The following is a 20252-nucleotide window of genomic DNA, read 5'->3' as shown; positions in this document are numbered from 1 at the left end:
CCTCCAACCACAAGGTATGAATTCAGATTTCTCCAGCTTCCTCATTTCCCCTCCCCCCACCTTGTCTCAGTCGGTTCCTTCAACTCAGCACCGCCCTCCTAACCTGCAATCCTCTTCCTGACCTCTCCGCCCCCACCCCACTCCGGCCTATCACCCTCACCTTGACCTCCTTCCACCTATCCCACCTCCATCGCCCCTCCCCCTAGTCCCTCCTCCCTACCTTTTATCTCAGCCGGCTTGGCTCTCTCTCTCTTATTCCTGATGAAGGGCTTATGCTCGAAACGTCGAATTCTCTATTCCTGAGATGCTGCCTAACCTGCTGTGCTTTGACCAGCAACACATTTGCAGCTGTGATCTCCAGCATCTGCAGACCTCATTTTTTACTCTCTCACAGAGATGTACACTTTCATACTCAAACGCACTACACACATACTCTCTCATACGCACACCCTCGTACACTACGTGAGCAACGTAAGTTTGAAACCTACATCGAGTGCCAACTGGAGAATGATCATCGGGGTTACTGCTGGAGTGTCTCACTCACCTTGTTTCCAATTCCGGAGTTTAATGGGAAGAAATGATGTTATTGACAGAAAATCCTTCTCTAAATCCAGCACAGGCACACAGGGAAGTGCCTGTGCTGGATTTAGAGAAGGATTCCTGTCAATAACATCATCCCTTCAGTAAACACCAACCCCAGTGTTTCCTGTTCCCAGTTGCCCTGATTCCCTGCCAACACTCGTATCTGTAAAATTCTCTCCAAAACCTCACCATTGTATTAACATAATTGTTTTTGTGCAGTCTGTCTCATTAACAATATCCCACCAATCCAACCCAAACTATTCGATGTTAAACTCAAAAGATCGCACTGTACCAGCTCTCTCTAAATTGTCGACTAGAAATTACTGTCCCTCATTTTCATGGCCTGCATATATCGCGGCACCTGTCAGCGGTAACTAGGCCATTCACAGAGAAACATTGAAAATATCATCGGGGGAGGCCAATCGGCCCCTCTAGCCTGCTCTGTCCATTCAAAGGGATCATGGCCGATCACCCAACACAGTCCCCTGTCTCCCTGCACCTTCCCTTTATCCCCTAAGAACTCAATCCAACTCCTTCCTTCTGGCCCTTACTGCTTTCTGTGACAGGGAATTCCACAGGCTCCCCACTCTCTGGGTGAAGACATTTCTCCCCATCTCAGTCCCACTCCATTTTCTTTTGACCTTGACCCTCTGGTTCTATACTCTCCGCCCGGTCACCGGGAACACCCTCCCCGCGTTTACTCTGTTTTGTCCTAGTTCAAATTTATAGGTTTCTATCAGATTCCCCCTTAATTCTTTTAAACTCCAGTGAATATCATCCTAACCATTCCAGTCTCTCCCCATCTGTCAGTCCTGCCAATCCAGGAATCATTCTGGGAAACCTTCGCTGCACTCCCTCCATAGGCACAATATCCTACCTCAAGTAAGGAAACCCCAAACTGCTCACACAGTTCTCCAGGGTGTGGTCTCACCCTGTCCAATTGTAGCGAGACATCCCTGCACTTGGATTTGAATCTTCTCGCTATGAAGGCCTCCCTTATCTGAGAAAGGATATTACTGTCTCTCTCCCTTTCCCCCACAGATGCTGCTAACCTGCTGAAATTCTGAAGCAATGTTTTTTAAAAGTGAGTTCATGTCAAGACTTCAGCTGGACCCCAGTGAAGAATGAGCACAGATCAAAGATGAAGAATGAATTACCTAGCTCTGTGAGGTTGATGGAATTCCTGGTCATGTTAAATCTCGTTCCAACCCCTGTTGATTGTGACGCACAGATATCTGCCTTGGTGCTGGGACTGGAAGGATTCAATGGACAGCTCTCTCCTGTCTGAGCTCAAGTTGTAATTACCGCTGGCATTGTTTAAGGCTTATCTTTGAAAGTACCATTGAAAGTACGGTCCTGTACCACGACACAGTACACACTCTTGAACAAGACGATTCCCAATTAGAACCTCCATTTTATTGACTCTGGGGGGTGAGGAAAACCCCAGCAACAGGAACTGTAACAAAACAAGACAAAGAGGAAATAAAAGATTGGATGTTGAAATTGTCTTTCTTTCCACAGATGTTAACTTCCACGACCGAATAATAACTGACAGAAAGAAGAAATAAAACAACTGAGATTTCACATCGTTGCAAAGTTTCCATCTGTTGTAAAATCTACACTTTGAAACATTTGTGTTAACTATGGATGGTCAAGTGGTACACCATTCAACCACTGTCCCCAACCCCTGCAGTATCAAATCCTGGGGGTTACCGTCACTGTCCACATCCCCAAACCACATTCAACATCCTGGGAGTTACTGTCACTGTCCCAACCCCCACCCCACTGTCAATCCTGGGGGGGTTGCACAGTTCCCCCACACCCACCCTGTCAACATCCTAGGAGCTACCGTCACTATCCCCACCCCCACCTCCTGTCAACATCCTAGGAGTTACCGTCACTGTCCCCACTCCTACCTCCTGTCAACATCCTAGGGTTGCCGTCACTGTCCCCACCCACACCCCACTTTGAACGTCTTCCATGCCAGTTAAAAGCAACCATCTCTCTGTTCTCCAATACCAGACTCCCAGTTGTAAGGTCACAGAACGGAAACAGGCCGTTTGGCCCAACTCGTCCATGCTAACCAAGTCTCCAAACAGAACTAGCTGCATTTGCTTGTGTTTGGCCATTTCCATCAAAACTTTTCCTATCCATGTATCTTTCCAAACGTCTCTTAAAGGTAATTATTGTACCCACTTCCACTTCTTCATTCCAAAAACACACCATCTTTTGTGTGATAAAGTTATCCCTCAGGTTGCTTTTAAATCTTTTCCCTCTCACCTTAAGCTAATGTCTTCTAGTTTTGGACTCCCTGCCCTGGGGAAAAGACCTTGACTATTCACCCTATCCAAGCCCCTATTTCTGCAGCAATATACATATGAAACATCAAAGACCACTTAATGCGAGTCTAGCTTTGGATTGGAAGTGCACGTCTAAATCATTCTTCAATGTGATGGGGATTTCTGTCTCTCACACCCTTACAGGCAGTGAGTTCCAGCTTCCCTACCACCCTCCGAGTGAAAATGTTTTCCCTCACATCCCCCTCTGAACCTCCTGCCCCTTACTTTAAATCTATGTCCCTCCCCCAGTCATTGATCCCTCCTTCAAAGGGACAGGGAAGTTTATTCCTGTCTACCTTATCTACACCCCTCATCATTTTATACATCTCAATCATGTCCCACACTCTCAATCTTCTCTGCTCTAAAACAAAACAACCCCAGTCTGTCCAAACTCTCTCCATCACTGAAACTCTTCAGCCCCCAAGACAATATCCTGGTAAATCTCCCTCTGCATGCTCCCCCAGTGCTATCACATTGCTCTGATAATGTTGATTTTATAGAGTTGCTTAAAAACTCACTGAAATGGCGATAAATTTGCTGTTCAGGAGAGACTCTGCCACCAGCTTAGAAACAGCACAGTGCTAATTGCCCTCTTGATGTTTGCTGATGTTGATGACTGTGTGCATGGTTCTGCAGTGGTTGGAGTATTCCCAGTGAGAGAGAAAAAAATTCAGGTTGTCAGGTTTATGTTGATTTTAACGAATATAAAGGGTCTTCTAAGCTAAGAAATTACTTTGAGTGTTGTAGCTGACCACAAAAGAAAAAAAAGGAGGGGCATTTCGCAATAAGCTCATAGTTTGTAGGTCCACTTTTTGGACTATCAAGATAGTAAAGGACGACCTGAGGTCAGAAGGTTAAATAAGAAAAGAGGAACTGGACAAAATAACAGGAAGGCGGTAACGGACAAGGACAGCCAAATAAGGCAGATTTAAAGAAAAACAAGTGAGGTATTTAATAAGTACAATAGGCTTAGGCTTGGGTGCAGGGAATTACCAAATGAAGGAATAACGGGTGTAAGTAATAATCAAATAAGGGGATAGAAAGAAATAGACATACATGATAGGTTTATTGCTCGGTGTAGGGGTGTCGAGAGACTCCTCGGAAAAGTATTAAAAAACTCTGTAGAGCCACCCATCTTTGAAGATGTTCGAATAAATGTGCTGCTTCGGAACTCTTTGACTCGGACTGAAAAATGATTTATTAAGTGGGGTTCGTTTCTCACACTAGTAAATCTCGTCACCCTTGTAGAAAATATATTGAATTGAGGTCGAAACGAGTGGTTTAACGAGGTGCTGTCTCCCTCCACTACCTTATTTCCAGTGTGGACACTCAGCTCTAGGACTGACACAGGGATGCCTGAGATTAAACCAAACTGTTAGGCACTTTGCTAAGGCAAGGGTTATTGTCGGGTTCAACAACAAACAGTACTCCCACTATACAGTCAAAGAGAGTTACAGAGAGGCAGGAAGAAATAGAAAGAGACATGGACATAGAGTTATATAGAAACACAGTCAGAGTCAGAAAGAGGCACAAAATCACAGCGTCGTCGATATTAATCGACAAAGTTAAAGCAAATCATAGACAGTCAAACAGAGAGAGATCTCGCGGTTTGTACAAGCTGCCTCACTGGGAGGGGGAATCTCTCCTGTCCCCCTCCACCCCCCAATAACCACCATCCTGACCCTCGGGGACGGGACATGTTGACACAGTCCGCTCTCCCTCGGCGCTTTTCCTTCCCGCGTGCCCCCGGCGCCATTTTAACTTCAGGCCCCGCCCCCTCAGGCCCCGCGCGAGATGGCGGTTAACGGCCGCCTCGTGCCCCAAGTGACCGTTAGCAGCTGCTTCAGGGGAAAGACTCTTTAAAGGGACAACCCTTTCAGGAGAGAGAAACAACAGGGCCGGCTCCGGGACTCGCCAAACTCAATAATAATCACAAATACACACAGACAGAGAGGTGGGAGTGAACAAGAAATTGTGCGGCGTCACATCAAGACCAAAGGCCACTCTCCCGAAGGACGGCTGTCCCGGACTCGAAACGTTGACCCCGCTTTCTCTCTGTCTGTCTCTGGACAGATGCTGCCAGGCCTGAAGCACAAACAAGGTCCTCGGGGGTGAGTCCGAGTTCAGGATCCTATTAAGGTTCGGTTGGCAGATGGATGACAGTGTGGGAGGGTATGCAATGGGATTAGAAGAATAGAGGCGGAGACTGTTTCCTAAATGGGGAAAGGTTTCGGAAATCTGAAGCACGAAGGGACTTGGGAGTCCGAGTTCAGGATTCTCTTCAGGTTAACAGGCAGGTTCAGTTGGTAGTTAGGAAGGCAAATGTAATGTTAGCATTCATTTCGGGAGGGTTAGAATACAAGAGCAGGCATGTACTGCTGAGGCTGTATAAGGCTCTGGTCAGACCACATTTGGAACATTGTGAGCAGTTTTGGGCCCCCTATCTGAGGAAGGATGTGCTGAACTTGGAGGGAGTCCAGAGGGGTTTACAAGAAAAATCCCAGGGATGAAGCACCTCTCATATGAGGAGAGGTTGAGGACTCTGGTTCTTAAATCGATGGGGTTTAGAAAGATGAGAGAGAACCTGATTGAAACTTATAGAATATTGAAAGGCCCATTCATGCATCTGTCTTGATACATCTTTATTGATGCTATCGTCTGGGGTGTGTTTCCGAACAAGCAGACCTAGGGGGTGCAGGAAGACAGTTCCTTAAATGTGGCATTGCAGCTTGACACTGTGGTGAAGTAAGCGTTTGGCTTGCTTGCCTTCATTGGTCACAGCACTGACGACAGGAGTTGGGGCATCATGTTATACCTGTACAGGATGTTGGTGAGACCATTTTTAAAATACTGTGTATAGTCCTGGTCAACTTGCTATAGAAAGGATGTCGTTAATCTAGAAACGTTATAGAAAAGATTTACAAAGATGTTACCAAGGTTGCAGGGTTTGAGTTATAAGCAGAAGCTTCATAAGTGGGGAGCTTTTCTCCCCTGGAGCGTTGGAGGCTGAGGGGTGACCTTACAGAGGTTATAAAATCATGAGGAACACAGAAAAGGTAAATAGGTATGGTCTTTTCCCCAATGTAGGGGTGTCCAAAACTAGTGGGCATCGGTTTAAGTTGAGAGGGGAAAGATTAAAAAGGGACCTGAGAGGCAAATATATCACACTGAAGGCAGTGAGTATATGGAATGAGCGGCCAGAGGAAGTGGTACAGGCAGGAACAATTACATGTAAAAGACATTTGTAAAGGTACGTGGATAAGAAAGGTGCAGAGAAATATGCGCCAGATGCAGATAAATGGGACTAGTTGAGTTTGGGCAACCTTGTCAGCATGGGCAAGTTGGGCTGAAGGGCCTGTTTCCGTGCTGCATGACTCTATGAAAATGGATGAAAATAACAAACTTTGCCTGAAAGACAATCAGAGTGTGCAGGAGGAGCTGTGAATATGTGGGGTCATTATACAGACCAATTTGTCTTGGCAAAGCATGCGATTGGAACAAATCAAAAACTGACTCTGATAAATGTTATTTCTCTGTAGTCTGAACAGGATGTGGTCATCTCTGCCAAGGTGGGAAGTGGATGCTATTCTGAAATGTCCTTGAACCAATCGACTTGCTCAGCCAGAAGGCAGTGAAGAGTTTGCAATGGGTTGGGAATCATGTGCAGAGCAGAGTGGGTAAGGAGATCAGATTTCATTCCCTTAAGGACCATCACAGACAGGAACAGGAGAAGGCCATTCGGCCCCCCGAGCCAGCTCATCCATTCAATAGCATTGTGGCTGATGCCCCATTCCTCATGATCACTTTTCTGCATTTAACATGTAACGCTTAATTCCCTGACTGATCAAGAATCTATCTAGGTTGAAAATGTGTTGCTGGTTAAAGCACAGCAGGTCAGGCAGCATCCAAGGAATAGGAAATTCGATGTTTCGGGCATAAGCCCTTCATCAGGAATGAGGAGAGGGTGCCAGGCAGGCTAAGATAAAAGGTAGGGAGGAGGGACTTCGGGGAGGGGCGATGGAGATGTGATAGGTGGAAGGAGGTCAAGGTGAGGGTGATAGGCCGGAGTGGGGTGGGGCCGGAGAGGTTAGGAAGAAGATTGCAGGTTAGGAGGGCGGTGCTGAGTTGAGGGAACCGACTGAGACAAGGTGTGGGGAGGGGAAATGAGGAAACTGGAGAAATCTGAGTTCATCCCTCGTGGTTGGAGGGTTCCCAGGCGGAAGATGAGGCGCTCTTCCTCCAACCGTCGCGTTGTTATGTTTTGCCGGTGGAGGAGTCCAAGGACCTGCATGTCCTCGGTGGAGTGGGAGGGAGAGTTAAAGTGTTGAGCCACGGGGTGGTTGGGTTGGTTGGTCCGGGTGTCCCTGAGGTGTTCTCTGAAGTGTTCCGCAAGTAGGCGGCCCGTCTCCCCAATGTAGAGGAGGCCACATCGGGTGCAGCGGATGCAATAGATGATGTGTGTGGAGGTACAGGTGAATTCGTGGCAGATATGGAAGGATCCCTTGGGGCCTTGGAGGGAAGTGAGGGAGGAGGTGTGGGCGCAAGTTTTACATTTCCTGCGGTTGCAGGGGAAGGTGCCGGGAGTGGAGGTTGGGTTGGTGGGGGGTGTGGACCTGACAAGGGAGTCACGAAGGGAGTGGTCTTTGCGGAACGCTGATAGGGGAGGGGAGGGAAGGGAAGTATATCCCTGGTGGTGGGGTCCGTTTGGAGGTGGCGGAAATGACGGCGGATGATACGTTGTATACGGAGGTTGGTGGGGTGGTAGGTGAGAACCAGTGGGGTTCTGTCTTGGTGGCGGTTGGAGGAGCGGGGCTCAAGGGCGGAGGAGCGGGAAGTGGAGGAGATGTGGCGGAGGGCATCGTCGATCACGTTTGGGGGGAATCTGCGGTCCTTGAAGAAGGAGGCCATCTGGGCTGTGCGGTGTTGGAACTGATCCTCCTGGGAGCAGATGCGGCGGAGACGAAGGAATTGGGAATATGGGATGGAGTTTTTACAGGGGGCAGGGTGGGAGGAGGTGTAGTCCCTGGGGAGCTGAAAACATAGGACTTTGCTTTCCCCATTACTTCAGAAACTGAAAGTGAATCTCATCAAAATTGAGACCGGAATAAATTGCCCCACACCATTGAGCTACCATTGATGTCGACAGAATCCATACAGTGTGGAAAGAGACCATTCAGCCCATCCAATCTGTCCCAAGCCAGTGAAGAGGATCACACTCAGTCCTGACCCTACCATACCGCCCCCCCACCTCCCCTGTAACCCTGCATTAACCGTGGTCATTCCCCCTAACCTGCTCATCATAGTGTCCTACAACATGGAAGCAGGCCTTTTGGCCCATCGGCTCCATATATTGACCCTCTGAATAGCAACCAACCCAGACCCAACACCTCTCCCATCCCTGTAACACTGCATTTCCCATGACTAATCCTCCTAGCGTGCATAACACTCACACTAGGGGCAACTTAGCAAGGCCAATCCATCTGAACTGCACATCTTTGGACTGTGGGAGGAAACCAGAGCACATGGAGAAAACCCATGCAGAGAAGGGAAGAATGTGCAAACTCTCAATAAACAGTCAACTGTGGCTGGAATTGTTCCTGGGTCCCTGGCACTGTGAGGCAGCAATGCTAACGACTGAGCCACTGTGCCACCCAATGTTTTTACCACTGGCCATGCCAGGGTTGGTTAGATCAGTTGATTCTATAGTAGGCTTACAATGTATAGTCACAGTGACAGCTTGTGTTCAATTGCTGCTCTGGTTGAGATTGCTGTGAGTGATCATTCCATGTGCTTTAGATGTGGTGTCCCTCAGGTTAAACCATAAAACAGCTGTTTGCTTTTTCTCCCCCACACCTCTTTCTCCCTCTCTCTAATGAGACAATGGTGACTTTACATTAACTGCTTACGAAAAAGACACTTTACCAACGGTGTATATCTAAATGAAGTGGGAGAGGGTGCACAGGGAGAATTACCAGCATATTGCCTTGGGGGCTGGAGAATTTCACTGATTGCTGTAGGGACAACAAACCCAGTCTGTCCAACCTCTCTGAGTAGATTGAAAGAAAGGGATGTATAAAATGATGAGGGATGAAGATAGGGGAGGCAGGAAGAAACTTTCCCTGCTTGATGGAGGTGGGGGTGGGGTATAGATTGAAGGTAAGGGCCAGGAAGCTTTGAAGGGATGTGAGGAAAATCTTGTTCACCCAGAGGGTGGTGTGCAATCTGTAAGTCACTATCTGTAAGGATGGGAGATGCAGAAACTCTCATCGCGTTGGAGGAGGATTTAAATGTGCACTTGTGACGCCAATGCTATGGAACCAAATGCTGGGGAAATGGGATAAGAAAATATCGAGGTGGTGTTTCTGACCAGCACAGACTCGGGCCTTTCTCGGAAATTATGACAAACTCACTTTGAGATGTGTAAACTACATCCAAGATACCATCTAGCGTGATTTTGTACATTTCATGTTCAGAGATGAAGAGTTTGTCATTGAAAGAGAGACTCAGCAGTTAAGGCCAATATGCTCTGGAGCTTAGATGAATAAGGGAGATCCAACTGAGGGATATAGAGTGGCAAAGGGGGTGGGATTGACAAAGGAGAAGAGAAGATGTTTCCTCAGTGTGACAATTTTGAATGAGAGGATCATTGTTTCAGGAGAAGGGGGTGGAACAGATTGAAAAGAGAGATGTTGAGAAATGGCTTCTCTCCAAGGCAGAGGGAGTGAGAATCTCTGGGAATTCACTTTCCAGTATGTGGGTGCATGTCGGGACACTGAATAAATTGAAGGAGGGGGCAGACAGATTGTTAATCAATGAGGTGTTAAAAGGAGCGGGGCAGGAAACTGCAGTGAAGCTGGAATGATATCAGCCGCAGCTGTATAGAATGGGGGAAGCAGGGTCCCGAGGGCACCTAGCCCGTATGTTGTGTTGATCGTCCAGCTGCCTGAACACTTTAAGTGTATCTGGCTCATAGCAGATGCTCAGAAAGCTCTGAATCTGAGCGCCTAAACTGTGTGATGCATCATAGTCTATTAGTCTCTTAATAACCAAGGCCATAAGATATAGCAGGCATTCGGCCCATCAAGTCTGCTCTGCAATTCCGTCATGGCTGATATGTTTGTTAACCCCAATTTCCTGCCTTCTCTCTGTAACAGTTGATCCTCCTACTGATCAAGAACCTATCTCTGTCTTAAAGACATAATAACAGCCCTCTGCAGTAATGAGTTCCACAGATTCTCCACTGTCTGGCTGAAGAAATTCCTCCTCCTCTCCATTCTAAAGGGAGTTCCCTTCACTCTGATGCTGTGCCTTCGGGTCTTAGTCTCTTCTACTCGTGGAAACATCTTCTCCATGTCTGCTCTATCCGGGCCTCTCAGTATTCTCCAAGTTTCAACCAGATTCACCCTCACCCTTCTAAACGAGTCCAGACTCATATTCCTCAACCTCTCCTCATATGACAAGCTCTTCATCCCTGGGATATTTCTTGTAAATCCTTCTGCAGCCTTACCCCTTCCTCAATACTACCTGTCCTTCCACCTATCGTTTTGTCATCAAAGAAACACCCAGGGCAATGAAATGAAACACTCCTGATGTGAAAGATGCTAGACCCAGAGCAAATGACTCCTTGCCCCCAAAGACCAAGGCCAGCAGGGACCATTCTCAAATAATAAGTTGTACTGGGGCAATCAACAGATTGATGTCCCAGGGCCTAAACTGTAGGAATCCCCTGAAAACAAGATGCAAGGTAAAACAATTAGCCATCAGTGTAAGGACCATTAGGAGGACCAGTTCCAATACCGTACAGCCCAGATGGCCTCCTTCTTCAAGGACCGCAGATTCCCCCCAGACGTGATCGACGATGCCCTCCACCGCATCTCCTCCACTTCCCGCTCCTCCGCCCTTGGGCCCCGCCCCTCCAACCACCACCAAGACAGAACCCCACTGGTTCTCACCTACCACCCCACCAACCTCCGTATACAGCGTATCATCCGCCGTCATTTCCGCCAACTCCAAACGGACCCCACCACCAGGGATATATTTCCCTCCCCTCCCCTATCAGCGTTCCGCAAAGACCACTCCCTTCGTGACTCCCTCGTCAGGTCCACACCCCCCACCAACCCAACCTCCACTCCCGGCACCTTCCCCTGCAACCGCAGGAAATGCAAAACTTGCACCCACACCTCCTCCCTTACTTCTCTCCAAGGCCCCAAGGGATCCTTCCATGTCTGCCACGAATTCACCTGTACCTCCACACACATCATCTATTGCATCCGCTGCACCCGATGTGGCCTACTCTATATTGGGGAGACAGGCCACCTACTTGCAGAACGCTTTAGGGAACACCTCTGGGATGCCCCGAACCAATCAACCCAACCATCCCATGGCTCAACACTTTAACTCTCCCTCCCACTCCACCGAAGACATGCAGGTCCTTGGACTCCTTCATCGGCAGAACATAACAACACGACGGTTGGAGGAAGAGCGCCTCATCTTCCGCCTGGGAACCCTCCAGCCACAAGGGATGAACTCAGATTTCTCCAGTTTCCTCATTTCCCCTCCCCCCACCTTGTCTCAGTCGATTCCCTTGAACTCAGCACCGCCCTCCTAACTTGCAATCCTCTTCCTGACCTCTCCGGCCCCACCCCACTCCGGCCTATCACCCTCACCTTGACCTCCTTCCACCTATCACATCTCCATCGCCCCTCCCCGAAGTCCCTACTCCCTACCTTTTATCTTAGCCTGCCTGGCATCCTCTCCTCATTCCTGATGAAGGGCTCTGACCTGAAACGTCGAATTTCCTGTTCCTTGGATGCTGCCTAACCTGCTGTGCTTTAACCAGCAACACATTTTCAGCTCTGATCTCCAGTATCTGCAGACCTCACTTTTTAATCAGTGTAACATTCCCTCTTCCAATTCACATTGCCCTGTTGTTAATTTAGTTGACATAGATGAAACATCCCTATGATTTAGAAGATTGCAAAGACTATCGATGATTAATAAATTCAAATGTACCAAGATTCAAAAAGCTTGGGCAGACCTTTGCTCCAGGAGAAAGTGAGGACTGCAGATGTTGGAGATCAGAGCTGAAAATGTGTTGCTGGAAAAGCGCAGCAGGTCAGGCAGCATCCAAGGATGTTGCCTGACCTGCTGCGTTTTTCCAGCAACATATTTTCAGACCTTTGCTCCATGCTATAAGCAAGAGAAACATTAGCAATGTTTGAAAGTGGCTGGGTTTTTGAGGGTTAAGATAAACTAAAGAAAATCTCCACTTTCACTGAACCAGAAATGTTATAAAGTGCATATATATTATATTCTTTACCAGCCTTTCTTGGTTTTGAGATGGTGAAAACTGAGTACACCAAACTGCTGTCTGTTTCAGAGTCATCTATAATCAAAAAACAACAAGCAAATTGAACCAAAAGATTAGAGGTCAGAATGTTAAAATAACAGTAAACGATGCCTCAAAGTTAAATATAAATTAAGGTCACATTCCCAACCCAACAGTAATATAAACCTAAGCTTGTGGCTATATAGCAATATTTTCAAAGCAGTTCACAAACCAGGTGACTCAATAACATCAAATGTGTATTTTGCATCAACATTCACTACAAAGTTTGTGCCTCCCCTCCCAGAATAAGCTTACATATGGAAGGTGGAGGCCTTGGGGTAATTTACAACCTTTTTTTATTATTAATCACTCATGACAATTGGCAACACCCACTGGACCCTGTGTATATTGCCCAACTCATCCTTAGTTCCCTACTTGAGAAGGTGCTTTCTTGAAATGCTGCAGTCCATGCACGTAGGTAGACACGCACTGCCTTGAGGGAAGGAATTCCAGGATTTTGACCCAATGACACCAGCGGAACAGTGACATATATCCAACTCAGGACACTGAGTGGCCCAAAAGGGAACTTGTAGAGGGTGGGTGTTCCCAAATATCTGCTGCACTTGTCCTTCTAGATGGAAGTGGTCATGGGTTTTGAAGGTGTTGCCTGAGGATCTTTGGTGTATTTTCGCAGTACATCTTGGTATTGCTGCTACTGAGCACAGGTAGTAGAGGGAGTAGATGCTTGTGGATGTGGTTCCAATTAAGTGGGGACTGCTTTTTCCCTCAATGTTGAGCTTTTTGAATATTGTTGGACTGCAACCATCCAGGCAAGTAGGGAGCATTCCATCACACTCCTGACTTGAGACTGAGATACTTGGAATGGCCATATATATCCCTCTAAGGAATAAAGGAATAAAATCATGATGAATAAATATTGTTCTATCTTCCTCAGATGAATCCCAGGGTGTACCCTACAAATTCCAAGTTCAGTCACACCCATCACATATAGCCTCCCCCAGATATATGGAAAGCCTTTTGATTTTCTGCCGTTTAGTGATAATTCTCAAAGTAACCCCTTTGTTTGAGGATCTCGAGGTTTTTAAACAAAATGATTAGTTGCCATCCTGTATCCCTGTGTTCTTCACTGAAGAGTACATGGCTTCAGCACAGCTCAAAACTAAAGGGTCAAAAGAAAAGATGGAAAGTTGTCTTCCACAGCAGTCAGACAATCTCCAGGTGACAAATAATATCTGTCCCTGCTGAGTTTCTCCAACAATTTCTGTATTTCTTTTGATTTCTGACATTACTTGCCTGAAAAAAGCTAATGGAATGCTGGCCTTTATATCGAGACGACTGGAGTACAGGGATGCAGAACAGATGCTGCAGTTATACAAAACCCTGGTTAGACCCCACTTGGAGCAGATCTGGGCACCACATCTGAGGAAGGATAGATTCGCCTGGGAGTACAGTGAGTTTACAAAATTGATACCTGGGCTTCAGGGGTTAAGTTATGAGGAGAGATTACACAAATTAAGCCTGTTCTGTCCAGAATTTACAGGGTTTAGGGATGATCTGATCGAAGATATTAACGAGAGAAGACAGGGTTTAGAAATTGAAAGAGTTTCCACTGGTTGGGGATCCTTGAACTAGGGAGGGCCTGGCTGGAGAATTAGGGCCAGACTGTTCAGGAGAGATGTTAGGAAGTACTGCTACGCACAGAGGCTAAGACAGGTTTGGAACTCTCTTCCACAAACAGCAGATCAGTTAGTTTTAAATCTGAGGGAGAATTTTTTTTTGTTGTTCAGCAAAGTTATTAAAGGGGATAGAGTCCACAGGCAGGTCTATGGAGTCAGGTCACAGATCTGCCATTGAATGGTGGAACAGGATCAAGAGGTTGAATGACTTCCTCCTGCTCCTTGATACAAATATTCCACATTAATAAATCAGGGAATCCCCTGCAGTTACCAAGTCGCATTTCCACACACTGGAGCAATTAGTGATTTCATATAGAAACTGAAAGTCCAAATATTATAATTTCACACATTCCAGATCCCCACCATCCTGTGAGTGAAACAATCCTGAAATCGCTCTCGAAACCTCTTACCCTTCACTTTAAAATGATGTCCCCCCTTGTTACTGACCCTTTGACTAAGGGAAACAGTTGCTTCCTGTCCCCCTATTTATGTCCCTCATAATAGCATCATAGAGTCATAGAGCAAGTAAACAGACCCTTCAGTCCAACTAGTCCATGCCATCCATAATCCCAACCTAAACTTGTGCCACTTGTTTGCACTTGGCCCATATCTCTCCAAACCTTTCCTATTCTTGTACTTCTCTAAATATCCTTTAAACATTGTAACTGTCCTTGTATCCGTCACTTCATCTGGAAGTTAAATCTCCACTTGAACCACTAGCCATTTAAAAAAAAGTTGGCCATCATTTCGTTTTTAAAAATGTTTTTCCTCTCACCTGAAAATATGTCCACTGATCTTGAAGTCCCCCATCCTTGGGAAAAGGCACCTGCCATTCACCTCATCTATGCCCATCATGATTTCATAAACCTCCATACTCCTCAAACTTCTGTGGTCTGGTTAAAATAGTCCTAGCACATCCCTCTTCTCTTTATAACTCAGTCACTCCTTTCCTAATGACATACTGATGTACCTTTTCTGAACCCTTTCCAGGTTAATAATTTTCTTCCCATAACCGGGCAACCAGAACTGGACACAATACACCAGAACAGGCTTCACCAGTGTGCTGTACAATTATAACATGGTGTCTGAACTCCAACACTCAATGGGCTGAGCAATGAAGGCAAGTGTTCTAAACACTTTCTCAAACACCCTGTCTACTTGTGACACAAACCCCAAATAATTGTGTACCTGAGCCCATAGGTCTTTCTGCTGCACAATACTACTGATCTTACAGACCTCTATCATGTCCCCTCCACCATCAACCTTCTCTGTTGTTGAGGAAACAACCCAAACTTCCACCGTTTCCAGAGATTTGTTTTTGTTGATCTTCCTAATCAGACGAATACCTGCATGAACGCTGACCAATACGTGATGATGTAGGATCAGCAGCTCACAGATTCACATTCAATAAACTCCCGATTGCTGCATATTCGAAATTTCTTGCAGGTCTGTCCTCACTCATGCCCTCAGCTCGATTTCCCATCACCTCCCTTGGAATGAAATATTTCCAGACCATTACCCAACCAAGTTCCAATTCCTCTTGTGACAACAATTTGCTGCTGTTCACATGTAAAAATCCCTGGCAACGAGATCACTGAGCCAAGGTCTCAAGGAATGACCTCCTGGAATTGTCCAGAATCTGGTTCAGAACTTTTATGTTCATAGAATCACAAACTTTTACTGTACGGAAGGAGCCACTCGTGTCTGTACCAGCTCCTGAAAGAGCTACCCAGCTAGTCCCACTCTTCAGCCCTATCCCTGTAGCCCTCTAACATCATCCCTTTCAAATTTATATCCAGCTCTCTTTTCGAATCTCCTATGGAATTTGCCTCCCAAGCAGCACGTTCTGAAATCAACAACCCAATAAGCTTCTCCTCATCTCACACTCTCACTGACAATCTTGAAATTCTTTCTAGCCAGTTACTAATAAACAAATGAATGGGAAACAATAACTTGCTTTCCCGTTGGAATTGTTCAAATTTTCAACACTTCAATAAGGTCACCGCTTCATCTTCTCTGCTCGAAAGAGAATAAGCTCAATCTCCTGAACCTTTCCCTGTATCTAAAATCCGTCATCGGTTGGTATAATTCCCATACATCTCCTTCACACTGTCTGAAGGGTCTGAACAGACTTCCTTAAATAAGGTGTCCAGATCAGAACAGAACAAAACCAGCCTGGGTAATAGAGTGCCAACTCCCTTTGTCAAATGTATTTCTAAATTCAGCTTCTGTTGCCAGTGACAGTAAGGTGTTATACACTTACAAAGAAATACCCAACAGATCAAAAATTTATCTCCAATATGATCTACTATTCTCCATTCAATACTTGTACTGTCACCGGAATTAATTTCTTTTCTGCCCTTTGCTTTGTGTTGGGTTAGCTCATTTGGCTGGATGGCTGGTTTGAAATGTGGAGAAAGATTGACAGCATGGGTTTGAATCTCTCACTGCTGAGGTTACCATGAAGGACTCTCCTTCTCCATCTCTTCTCCTTGTGTGAGGCATGGTAACCCTCAGGTTAAACCACCACCTATCAGTCATTGCTCTCTCTGACACTACAGCTGAGATCTACCAGTATCTTCTACAACTTCAATATCACCTCCTTGCTCTTGGTCTCTATGCCCCTATTAATAAAGCCGAGGATGCTGTGTGTTTTATTAACTGCTCTCCTCCTGTTATGCCACCTTCACTGATCTGTGGACATATACTCCCAGGCTCCCACTGCTCCTGCACCTGCTTTAATTTTTTTACCCCCCAAATGTATTGTCTTTCCGTTTTTTTCAACCAATGCCATTTGCCAAATTTGTGTTGAATCAATTTTATCTTAATTTATGAACATTCAAAAATAAAAACCCATTTTGTTAAATCAAACTTCATTTTCTCCATCCTAGTTGTTTTGCTACTAACAATATAACTCCACAAGAACATACAGTCTAGGATCAGGTTGAGTCCATTTAACCCCTCAGGAACCTGCTCCACTATCCCATCTCAGCCACAACTCCACTTTCCTGCAAACACTCCCTTTGACCCATCACTGATTAACAATCTGTCTCCTCCTCCAATTTAGGCAGTGTCCTTGGTGGTGGGTGGAGTGATCCCACAGATTTACAACACCTTCCTCATTTGAGAGAATTCATTCCTCCTTATCTCTATTTTCAATCTGTCCAGCTCTTTATCCTGAACCGATAACCCCTCGTTCTAGATTCTCCCACAAGAGCAAGCATCCTCTCTTCATCTCCTTTGTCAATACCCCTTTAGCATCTTATAGCCCTCAGTTAGTTTTCCTCTCTTCCAAACTCCAGAGAAACCACTCAATCTCTCCTCTAATGCAAACCCTTCATCGCTGGAAATGATTGGGTGAATCTCTTCTGAGCTGCCTCTGTCCTTGAGTGATCAAAATTGTACCAGTCTCTTCTCATAAGAATAACCTTTTTCATCTTGGCAATCAATTCAGTGATCTCCTTTGAACTCCCTCCAACTCAACTACATCCCTCTTCAAGGAATGGGACCAAAACTGTCCGCACTACTCCGGATGTGGAAACCCCAATCCCTTGTACAGTTGCAGCAACAATTACCTACTTCCCTATTCAATTCCTTTCGCAATAAGTGTCTTCCTTGTGACCTGCTGTAGCCTTTGCATTGACGTTTTGAACTTTCTCTCCTATTCAAATGGTAACTTGCCTTTTTCAATTCTTCCAACTTCCTATTACTCCAATTTGACAGAACTGTGAACTTAAACTCCAACTTCTCTCTGTTCCACTACACTCCTTAAGGCTTTATGATTCACCATGAAATGCCTGTCTTGATTTGTCTTTCCAAAATACAAGACCTCGCACACACTCAAAGCTATGCTGACCATTCCATATCAAACCTGATCTTTCCAGATGCATATAAATCATATCTCTCAGAATCTTCAAGTAATTTACCTCAGATTAAAACTTAATGGTCTGTAGTTCCCAGGTTTTTCTTTGCAACCATTCTTGAATAATATGTTTGCCACCCTCCACTCTTCTGTGACCTCATCTGTGGTAAATATCAGTCAGGTCTCCTGCAATTTCTTCTCCAGTCTGTTGCAGTGAGGACCTAGAAATTGGACAAACTAATGGATCCTGGCCCTAACAGATTGCATCTGAGAGGACTAAAAGAGATAGCACTCTTGGTAATTTTCTAAACTTAGCTGGAGTCTGGGTCAGTTCTGCAGATTGGAAAACAGCAATTGTGATGCCACTGTTTAAGAAGGGAGGTAGAGAAAATAAATGGGGAATTATAGGTCAGTTAGCTTAACATATGTGGCAAGATGCTAAAGTCTATTATCAAGGAAGAAATAACAAGGCATCTCAATAGAAATTGTGCCAATCGCCAGGCACAGCAGGTTATGCTTAATTAATCTTCTAGAACGCTATGAAGACTTTATAAGTACACTGAACAATGTGCACCAAGTGATGTGATATATCTCGATTTCCAAAAGGCATTCGACAAGGTGCCATGTAAAAGGCTGCTGCATAAGATGAAGGTGCACGGCATTACAGATTTAGCGTGGACAGAGGTTAACTGACAGGAAGAAAAGAGTGGGGAAATTTGAATGCTTTTCCGGTTGGCAATCAATGACTAGTGGTATGAATCAGGGTAAAAAATGAGGTCTGCAGATGCTGGAGATCACAGCTGAAAATGTGTTGCTGGTCAAAGCACAGCAGGCCAGGCAGCATCTCAGGAATAGGGAATTCGACGTTTCGAGCATAAGCACTTCATCAGGAATCAGGGATCAGTGTTAGGACCACAATTGTTTACAATTTACACAGATGGTGTGGAGTTGGGGACCACATGAAGTGTGTTAAAGTTTGCTGATGACAAACGTTTAGAGGCATATGTTCAAGTGTGTGGGTGAAGGTCTGGCAGATGGAGTACAATGCTGGTAAATGTGAAGACATCCATTTTAGTAACAATAATAGTAAAAAGGTCTATTATTTAAACTGTAAAAAATTGCAGTAAGCTACTGTGCAGTGGGACTTGGGTTTCCTTGAGCATAAATCGCAAAAGGCAAGTCTGCGGATGCAACAGGTAAACACTAAGACAAATGGAATATTGTCCTTTATTGGTGGAGGGATTGAGTTTAAAAGAGGGGAGGATATGATGTGGCTGTACAGGGTGCTGGTGAGGTCACATCTAGAGTACTGCGTGCAGTTTTGGTCTCCTTACTTGAGAAAGGAGGTACTGGCACTAAAGGGGGTGCAGAGGAGCTCACTAGGTTCTTGAGTTGAGGGGGTTGCTTTAAGAGGAGAGACTGAGTAGGCTGGGATTATAATTATTGGAATTTTGAAGGTTGATGGGGAACGAATCTTACAGAAACATATAAAATTATGAAGGGAATAGATGAGATTGAAGCAGGAGAAAGTTGCCACTGACGGGTGAACCTAGAACAAGAGGGCATTGATTCAAAATTAGGGGGAGCAGATTTAGGACTGAATTGAGAAGGAACTTCTTCACCCAGTGAAGTAGTTGAGATTTCCCCATTGAATGTTTTTGAAACTAAGATAATGTTTGGAAGAGTAAAGGAATTCAGGGTTATGGTGAGAGGCTGGGAAAGTAGAGCTGAGGCTGGCGAAAGCAGAGCAGAGGCTGGGAAAAGATCTTCTTGAATGGCAGAGCAGGCTCAAAGGGCCAGATGGCCAACTCTTGTTCCAGATTCTTATGTTTGCAATTCTTAGTGGTCAATCATCCCAAACCTAGATCATCATTGCAGGAGTTTCTCAGGTTAGTATCTTTGGCCCAATCGCTCTGAGCTGCCTCAATGACATTACGTTTGAATGAAAGTCCAAGTTGGTACTCTGATTGCACAATATGTAGCACCATTTCAGACTCCTCAGACACACAAGCAATCTCTGGCCTAACACTAAAAGAAGATCACTCACATGGAACACGTTTTTTTGTAACAGAACATCTCAACATCCTTCAGGAGAGTTTGCAAAATAAACATTGGGCACCGACACAATGAATGGTATTCCCTTGAATGACACAAATTTTGATTGCAGGGCAAGTTTTGAACAAATATTATCAAGGAGAGAGGCAGACTGGTTGAGGGATGAAATATCAGAAAGTCCTGCTCAGGCAAGGCTATAATGGAGCAATGACAATCAGAGATGCTAAAGTGGACAGAATGAGTGGAATGCAGCTATCTCAGTGAGGAAGTGCAGGTAACAGAGGCAGGGAGCAACACAGCCCACTATGCAGATATCACAGAGTTACGGACGAGATATTACAGTGATCAAGAGGGATTCTTGCAATTTTTAACTGGAGTAAATTTCTGCT

At 45.5% G+C, this 20252-nt stretch overlaps 1 protein-coding gene and 1 long non-coding RNA gene across 2 annotated transcripts in view; one reads left to right on the top strand and one right to left on the bottom strand.

The window, feature by feature from the left end:
* The window catches only part of LOC132837252 (uncharacterized), a 38412-nt gene extending 36262 nt beyond the window's left edge, over positions 1-2150 (top strand). Inside the window, exon 5 of the long non-coding RNA XR_009647469.1 lies at positions 1624-2150. This is a non-coding gene — a long non-coding RNA (uncharacterized LOC132837252). The remainder of the gene's footprint in view (positions 1-1623) is intronic.
* LOC132837101 (histone H4-like) overlaps positions 1-20252 on the bottom strand; it is a 468073-nt gene that overhangs the window by 40233 nt on the left and 407588 nt on the right. The gene's annotated exons all lie outside the window — the stretch shown is intronic.

The sequence above is a fragment of the Hemiscyllium ocellatum genome, chromosome 49, assembly GCF_020745735.1.
Source record: "Hemiscyllium ocellatum isolate sHemOce1 chromosome 49, sHemOce1.pat.X.cur, whole genome shotgun sequence".
NCBI classification, from domain to species: Eukaryota; Metazoa; Chordata; class Chondrichthyes; order Orectolobiformes; family Hemiscylliidae; genus Hemiscyllium; species Hemiscyllium ocellatum.
Note: the sequence above shows the minus strand (reverse complement) of the source record. Positions and strands in the feature narration are given on the sequence as shown.